The sequence below is a fragment of the Cibotium barometz genome, chromosome 55, assembly GCF_041138505.1.
Source record: "Cibotium barometz isolate CiBa-2024 chromosome 55, ASM4113850v1, whole genome shotgun sequence".
In the NCBI taxonomy this organism is placed as follows: domain Eukaryota; kingdom Viridiplantae; phylum Streptophyta; class Polypodiopsida; order Cyatheales; family Cibotiaceae; genus Cibotium; species Cibotium barometz.
Window position 1 is genome coordinate 28,674,171 of NC_141100.1, and position 9,371 is coordinate 28,683,541.

Consider the following 9,371-nt stretch of genomic DNA (forward strand, 5'->3'; position numbering starts at 1 on the left):
TTCTCTGAGTCTTGTCCTCCTCTTCTCTCTCAAGAGCAAGGTGAGTCTCGAGCCCCCTCTCTCAATCTCCTCCTCCTCCTCTTCTCTTTGTCTCTCTCTTCTCTCTTTCTCTCAAGAGCAGGTGAAAACACAATAAAGGATAGGAGCCTAGAAAAGTACATGGACAATTTTTTTCTAAAAAATTCTCCTTCTCTCAAGGCGGGCCTTTTAAGTTTTGGGAGTTATAGAGAAAATTGTGTGTTTTGGAATTATTTATATATACCTATTGTTCCCAAAAAAGAAAAAAGAAAAAAGAAAAAGAAAATTTTGTGTTGTTTTTTAAATGTTAAAAACAGATTCAAAAATTGATAAATCATGAAAGGATGGTCTGCTGATGCAAGGCGGGGGTCAGCAGAAGGTGGGGCCCGAGTGGGAGAGACTAGGCTGAGCTGGCAACCAATTCCATAACCGGGTACCCTAAAAGCTAAAAGCCATTTGGCACGTATGCGCGGGGCCCGCCAAAGTTGGTTAATTTCCCCATTCATTGCGTGGCACCCCCTGACATGGCAGCTGAAAACTTCTGCCACGTCAATTCAGTCCTTATGCACGGCGTTTAAATTTTTGATAAATCCACCCAGCCTTCGACAGTCAGCGATCGACTCTGTAAAACTCTGGCTTGTACGTTCCACGTTCGCAAGCGTCCCTGTGTCGTAACACTTTGCCTTCTACTTCAAGCTCGGCTTGTAGTGAGATTCAGCTGCACCTTACTGTCGTAGCGACGGAAGTCGCCGACGCAACCTACTGTCGGATTCTGCTCCCACGCCATGAGAGAAGCCCCGTTGCTCCTCGTCCTCGTCGTCTTCCCCTTTCTTTCCTTTCTACTCCTGGCGCCGCCCTCCGACGCCCAGGGAAACTACTCTCCGACAAACTCCTTCCTCATTGACTGCGGTTCCAATAGCAACACCACCGTCGACGGGCGTACCTGGGAGTCTGACTTTGCCTCCTCCAGACTCCTCTCCGCCTCCCAGACCATCCTTGCCTCCACCGCCACCCAACCTTCTGCCATTGTCTCCGTCACTCCCCTTCTCACCACCGCCGCATTTTTCCCAACACCTCCACCTACACATTCTCCGTCACCCCGTCCCGCTTCTGGATCCGCCTCTACCTCTACCCTTTCGCCTTCGGCTCTTACGACCTCAACTCCGCCATCTTCTCCGTCACAACCAACGAGTTGCTTCTTCTCTCTGACGTCCACGTCGCGTCCTCAATCCAGAATTCCAATTCCGTCTACCTTTTCAAGGAGTATGCCGTCAATGCGACTTCCGGCACGCTTACCATTTCTTTCAAGCCGAGCAAAGGCTCTTACGCCTTCATCAACGCGCTGGAGGTTGTGTCCATGCCGTCCGACATCATACAGGACCTTTTGAGTCCGCTAGGGATGAACTCGCCTCAGGCTGTTGGAATGGCGTCGACGGCGGTGGAATGTATGCACAGGGTAAATGTAGGAGGTCCATTCGTCGCTCCTGGCAACGATTCCGTCGGCCTGTACAGGACGTGGCAGGCCAACGAGAGCTTCCTCTTCTCAGCTGCCGGAGTGATGAACGTGTCGACGAGTCGGGCGTCGATAGTGTACACGGCGCCGCTGCCATCGTACGTCGCCCCGCCGGTAGTATACAGCACGGCGCTGCAGATGCAGGACTCACAGACGGCCGACAACTCCTTCAACATCTCATGGGTGTTCCCCATCGACCCCGAGTTCCTCTATGTCGTACGTCTGCACCTCTGTGAGATCGTCCACATTTCTGAAGGAACTCGGATCTTCGACATCTACTTGCAGAATCAGACGGCATACCATTCCCTCGACCTCGTCTCCCTCAAACGTTCGGACCATGCCTACTACCGTGACTTCACCGTTAACTCTTCCGGTGGCGTCTACTCCCTCTGGATCCAGGTAGGTCCGACTCCCAATGCCGCCACCTCTGACAACAATGCCATTCTCAACGGCATTGAGATATGGAAGCTCAACAACACCGCTGGAAGTTTGGATGGAGCCATGGCCATGGCAGCTCAGGCAACAAATTCCGGCAGTAAGAATCTCAGCCCCATCATAGGAGGTGTCGTTGCAGGCGTGATTGGCATGGGGCTTATCGTTGCAGGTATATGTCTCTTCTGTCCTAAAAAGTCTAGGATTTACAAGCAGTCTCCCCCTGCTTGGCTCCCTCTCCCAATGCATGGTGGTAACTCTGTTAGCATGGCCAGCAAGATCTCTACAATCTCTCATAAGAGTGGCACAGGCAGCTATGTCTCCTCTGTTCCATCCAGTTTGGGCCGCCAGTTTACCTTTGTAGAGATAGAAGAGGCTACCGACAACTTTGATGAAGCCCAGGTGCTTGGAGTGGGAGGATTTGGCAAAGTCTACAAGGGAATGACAGATGATGGCACCAAGATTGCAGTGAAGAGAGGAAACCCTAGATCAGAGCAAGGTATAACAGAATTCCAAACGGAAATTGAGATGTTATCCAAGCTCAGGCATAGGCATCTCGTCTCGCTCATTGGCTACTGTGACGAGAATTGTGAGATGATCCTGGTTTATGAGTACATGGCCAATGGCCCTCTTAGAAGCCATCTCTATGGTACTGATTTGCCCCCTCTGTCATGGAGGCAAAGGCTGGATATCTGCATTGGAGCTGCCAGAGGTCTTCACTACCTTCACACTGGAGCAGCACAAGGCATCATACATAGAGATGTGAAAACCACTAACATTCTTCTTGATGAAAACCTTGTTGCCAAGGTGTCAGATTTTGGCTTGTCCAAGACAGGGCCAACCCTAGACCACACTCATGTTAGCACGGCGGTGAAAGGGAGCTTCGGCTATCTGGATCCTGAGTATTTCAGAAGGCAACAGCTAACAGAGAAGTCTGACGTGTACTCATTTGGTGTGGTACTGATGGAGGTTCTTTGTGCCCGTCCGGCCATTAACCCTGCCCTTCCGAGGGATCAGGTGAACATTGCAGAGTGGGCAATGCACTGGCAGAAAATGGGGCTTCTTGACCAGATAGTTGATCCCCACCTTTCGGGCACCATTAACAGCAACTCATTGAGGAAATTTGGGGAGACAGCTGAGAAGTGCTTGGCAGAACAAGGCATTGACAGACCTTCAATGGGTGATGTTCTTTGAAACTTGGAGTATGCCTTGCAGCTACAAGAGACAGCCATGGCAGGTGAGTTGGATGAAGATAGCCGGAACCAAATCCTGGAGCTTCCCATCCGGCGTCCTGCTCAAGTACAAGTGGAGTAGAGGGCCATAGCTTGAACAGTATGGCAAGTGAAGGGGATTCAGAGAATGCTACAGCTAGTGCTCTCTTCTCCCAGCTGGTGAACCCTCAAGGGAGGTAGGACTGACACGACCGCAAACCAGGTCAAAAAATTCAGTGACGCCTTCTGCATTGCCATCAGGGAAGCTTTCACCTTTGTTGACAATGCATGGAATGCCATATGTCTCAGGTAACACAATCTTGAACCCTCTAGCATGTGTAGTGGCAAGGGCTCTTATACAGATTTGTCTTTCGAAAGGGTCCATTTACCTTAAGTTTTTCTTCTACTGGTGACACTTGATGATTCTTTAGCAAACTCCATAGGACACTTACATTATAACCTTACATGTGCTTGAAGCCACCTACTGTTACATCTTGCATCGAGGCAACCTTAGCCCTTGCCCTTAAGGAGATAAACTATGCCAAAAAGGATTGCTTTGTTCTGGATTCTCTTGCGCAGAGGCTTTGAGGTCTAGTGTATTGCTCCTTACTCTGCTGCTTGTATCTTTTCTATTGCTGGCAATTCAATTGTATCAAACTTGCAACTTGAATTTGTGTTTTTATTAACAAGGTGCTCAGTGTTATGGTGCAGGGGTGAGTGCCGCTCGATTTCTAAGCTGTGTCAGATTCATCTCCATCCGCATAACCTTAAAGATCACTTAGTTATTCACACTAAAATATTGTGTCTGCACACACATAGTACACCACTTCAAGACATTTGTTTGGAGGACAACCCTTGTGCATCACGTAGGGGGGTATTTTAGGGCTAACAGAAACGCTGTATACCACATATGCAAGTTAGCAATGAGTGTCATGGAAAGGCTCTATAAAGGTTGTAATCATTATGAGAAAAACTAGGTATTATCCAACTTAAATAGTTCGTTTCATAAGTTTTGAACACTAAAGTATAAATAAGAGTTAGTTGTATGTAAGATATTTTCTCATAATGTAAAGATCCAATCCTCCTTTGTGATAATTGGACTCGTACCTTCTTTTTGCTCTTGCTCTTGTATGTGTGTGAGAGAGAGAGAGAGAGTGAGAGAGAGAGTTGAGAGGAGATGATTGATTGATCTTAGCATATATCTCTCTTTATCCTTTGTGTGTGAGAGAGAGAGACTTAAGAGGAGATGCATTTTCTTAGTACATGTGCCTCTTTATGCTTTGGGTGAGTGTGTAGAGAGGTGTGTCCTTGCTAGGAGGTGCAGTAAACCTGTTGTTGATAGCAAGAGCGAGACTTAAAAGATTGGAGCTACCTACCATTGGTGAAGCTTGAAAGTCATGGAGATCATGAGCTTTGAAGCAAGGTAAGTATCCCCACTGCGGTTGTTGTCCATTTTATTAAATGAGAAAGAGTTCATGAGGGGATAGGAACGGGCCATAACAACTAGTATGAGCAATTTATATCTGTAAAGTATCCTTGGGTGAGTCCTATTCCATCAACATTAGTAACCTTAGAAATCTCCCATCAACTTTAGCAACCTTAGAAACCCCTAGGTCTTATGAGTGAGTCAAGACACCATCTCCCAATCTATGCTCAATTTAATGATGAACCTTGGGTTTCTCTCCTAATAACTAGATCAATGAAACTATCAATATTCTTCTTAAAAATCCTTGAGGTCCATGGTAGCACTCCAAATATGATGCATCAAGTATCATTAAGAGGTTGTAATGTTGAAATGAGTGATTCTAAAATGCCAAGTTACATGGTCAAAGTTATCTCACATAGGCTATCAAAGCCTTATTGTACTTCTCTCATATAAAAAGGTTCACGTTCAAGTAATGGAGTCAAGCAAGCTCTCAAGCCTCTTTATGAGTGTAAGTCTTAATCTTTTGACCTAATTGTGCTTGAGTCTAAACTTAATTCGTGTAGTTTATTCATCATGATTGTGTTTAGGAACCATCCATCCTAGCTTACATTAGTAATAATTACATTGTTAATTAATATAGGATAAAGTCATCATGATTGTGTTTAGGAACCATCCATCCTAGCTTATATTAGTAATAATTACATTGTTAATTAATATAGGATAAAGTCATCCTTATCATCACCATCTTCATGGGAGCTTAGATCCTCAAGCTTCAACATGGTACTAAAGCAAAGTTTAGGCTTTTCATTAGCTAAGCTTTAGCTTCTTTAATCTTTTCTTAGCTTAGTTTTAATCTAATTAGTCACTAATCTTAACCTTATCCTCTTCTCTTCTCTTTTGGCTAGTACTGCACAAGCTTTCACGATATATTCTCTTTACCATTGCCCTTGATAATTTAGGAGAACCTTCAACTAAGCAAGATGACTATCCCCATACCAAATCTCTTGTCATTTGTGCACCAAGCAAGCTATGGTGAGCGAAAAATTGATCAGACTGTTGAGCTTAAATGCATTGGTTTTGAAGTGATTTGAGTTAGATCTTTAGCTTAGGCCACTTATTCTAATCTAGGGCAAGAATGTCTTATCAAAAACACCTTTGATTTGCTCAATTTCATCCTCTAATCTTCATCCTTGTTAATCACTATGTTAAGCTATTAATCATTATTATTAGTAATAAATTAACAACAGTTAGCAAAAATTAAGCTTATAACTCATCAATTTGGATTGTTCTACTTTTGAAAATCATCATTTTCACCAAAATTCATTCACATCTTACGACAATGCATGATTTCCAAAAAGAACTAGCATTTTTCACTAGAATGGTTTTTTAAAACTAAGCTTGAATTCATCATTGCATTGCCACTTGTGAAAGGGATAGACATTGCCTAAGCATAAAATCAAGGCTCAAGGTAAGATCTTTTTTCTCATCATGGAGCATGTAGAAATTATCTCAAAATTCAATGGTGATTGATTTTTCACATAACAAAGCAAGACTATGTACCTGCTTATGCGTAAGGGGCTTTGACACACCTAATTGAAGACGAGCCAGTGGAAGTTGAGCCACTTCAAAGCAACAAAGCATTGAGTCTTACTGCTCAAAACCTAGGTGATGATAAGATTAGTCACATTGCCATCATCGGGGATGCCAAATTGGCATAGCAGGAGCTTAACAAGATTTTTGGCACCGACTCAAAGAGCTCAAAGATCAACCTTTTCATGTAGATTTACAAGCTCAATAAGAAGAGCACCGAGACCATGGTACAATACATCAATAAGTTCAAAGGTATCAAGTAACAACTTAGTGCTTTGAAGAAGGTTATTGAAGAAGATGAATTTATTGGTGTGCTGTTAAAGAGTGTTGGTCATTCAACAAAGAACCATATGAATCACTTATTGCTACACATAAAAATGTGCCCAACACTAAAATTCAAGACATAGAATCATCTTTGCTTAAACATGAACCGAAATTCAAGGATAACGAACCATTCAAATTACATTCAAGTGAGCAAGCACTCTATGCAAAAAGTGGGAGATTTCAAAGGAAAAATCAATCAACCCCTTAGCTTCCAAGATGCTATCATTGTGGAAAACTTGGTCACACAAAGAATGAATGTCACAATAAAGATAAACTAAATCTTGTTTGTGACTTATGTGAGAAAAATGGTCACCTAGAAGAAGATTGCTCTATCACAAAAAGAAGTAGGCAAACTACATCGAGATCAAAGATGCTCTAGCAGAAGACACACTCTTCTAAAAAGAACCATTATATTCTATGACTTATGTGGGAAAAATGTCACCTAGAAGAAGATTGCTATCACAAAAAGAAACAGGCAAACTACATCGAGATCAAAAATGCTCTAGCAGAAGACACACTCTTCTAAAAAGAACCATTATATTCTTCACCCCCTCTTGTCTCTACAAATCATCACCATCTCCATGGGAGATTGGATCCTTAAGCTTCAACACATAACAACTTGGGGCTCTGATAGTCATTGTATTAAAGGGTCTTCACTATCAACATTCTTCTTAGAAATCCTTGAGGTCCATGGGGAGATCCCAGCACTCTAAATATGATGCAAAAAAGAAGCATAACTTAGAGGTCATAACAACTAGAGGCTTGTATTCAAGGCTTTTCACCATAAATTACAATGTATTTGGACTAAACATGATAAGTAGTCCATGCAGCAGGAAACATGAGAACTAGTCCATGCGTAAGTATCATGCAGTCCGTGTAGGAAACATCTAACACTTCATGATATGAGGAGTACCCACTCGAGGTGTGTGAACCATCGATAACCTAGTAAGTAGGATGATACGCCTATGTCTTTATCTCCATGCTTTAGATCTAATGTAAGATCATCTGCACCATAGTAAAAAAAACTTTACAAGTCTAAGAATTAACGTGTACAAAGTTTACATTATTAGTTTTAACTAGAAACACTTCTTTGTGGTGTAACCCTTCACTGTCACCTTCTCCAAAAGCCACGACATTCTTAGAGATATAGACATTTGAGATATCGGGCTCAACTAGTGTAGATATGGATAACATGCCATAATGATAGCTCCACACTTTTGCCAATGGTATGGTTGGTGGTGAGATTATGGTTGGTATGCTGCCAGGTTGCTTTGTGATAGTCAGTTTGGTTTACTAGAGTTATGGCATACTTATAGTGTCAACTCGTGTAGTCGGGTTCACACTATGGATCGACCTTGTATATTTTAATAGTAGATTACTTTACCTTATCATATGTAGTTTTATCTTTATGTTATTGTTGTAGAGAAGATAAGAGAATAGAAGAAAATTCAGCCATCCATCTCCCTTGTGTGCTTGTCTACTATTATGAGTGTGTGTGTATTTACTTGTATGAAGCTCAAGCTCATCCACTTCTCCACATTCTTCTCATGGAATTAGAGCATTGGTTCATGTAGAGACCTCATGAGGCAAGCAAAGTAAGCGGTATATGGGTAAAGGTAACTCCATCTCTTTCCCTTCAAATCTCTACAAGTAGTTGCCAGTTGTAACATACTCATATATACGTATTTTTGGGTCCATTTGACTCGACAATTTTTAGCATCTATATTTAATGTTGAAAAGTAGAAAATATTTAGAGGACATAAAAGATTAAGTTTGGTCACAAATTTAGTAATTTTAGATATGTCGATTTTTGGTCAATTTTGGGACTTTTTATACATGTTTTTGTGGTGTCATTTGTAAGCGATTTCTATTTTATACTTAACCATGTTAGATAATTTATAAGAGGGTCATAGTGATTAGTTTAGCCTAAAGGAAACTCATATGGGGGTTTACATGGTAAATATAACCGCAACGGGCGTCCGAACACCAAATTGACCCTTAATTTTCAGTAACGGCCTTGCATGAGGGGATAGAGAACTTTATTTGTAAGAGAGGCATGTTAAAGAAAGTTAGTTCATCTCGTAGGTTGTTTTTTTTGCTTTTTCCAGAGCCTTGAGGTGATTTCTGTGCAGCAAGAGAGAGAGAGAGAGAGAGAGAGAGAGAGAGAGAGAGAGAGAGAGAGAGAGAGAGAGAGAGAGAGATTCGGGCCGGCCATCCTTAGACAAGGAACGTCGGACAGAGAACGTGATTTATGCCCTCTGGGAGCCATTTCGTAGAATCCAAAGTGGACGAGATTTAGAAGAGGCATACTCGGGATAGCCGCGAGTCCAGTGTTGTGGTTGGGTGGACGGGCGTTGGAGGAGGAAAGCCCTATTGGCTAGATTCTTTTGTTGGTGATTCTCTCTCTAAGACAATATTAGATAATTTGGGAAAAATCACATACTTTGGGAATTAACTTTTCAACATAGTTTTGGCCATATCTTGAGCATATTAACCCCAAATTTGTCGGACATTATAGATTTAGATCCTACTCTTTCAGATCTTTCCAATAATATGTCACATGAGGGGTTTTGACAAAAGTTTGGATAGGTTCACCATGATCCCATTTTTTAAATGGGAATGGGATTTTTCCCAAATTATCTAATATGGTGTTCTCTGATTTTAAGATTTTGTATTGGAGATTATTATTGTTACTTTGGATTGTCAACGATTATAGTTTAATGAAATCTCTTCGTTTTTTTGAAGTATGATGTGATTTTTCTATAAGTTTTGAGAAAAATTTGTGCATGGATCATGGAACAGACTATGGGTATGTTTCACTAGTCAAGAGCATAAACATGCACAATCGTAGGATGCA

At 42.1% G+C, this 9,371-nt stretch overlaps 1 pseudogene across 1 annotated transcript; it reads left to right on the forward strand.

Annotated features, from left to right (window-relative positions):
- Window positions 1–659: 659 nt before the first annotated feature.
- Window positions 660–4,269, forward strand: LOC147607588 (receptor-like protein kinase THESEUS 1 pseudogene; annotated as a pseudogene). Its single transcript, XR_015264686.1, has 2 exons — window positions 660–684; window positions 715–4,269. The product of XR_015264686.1 is annotated as a receptor-like protein kinase THESEUS 1 pseudogene (transcript).
- Window positions 4,270–9,371: the final 5,102 nt, after the last annotated feature.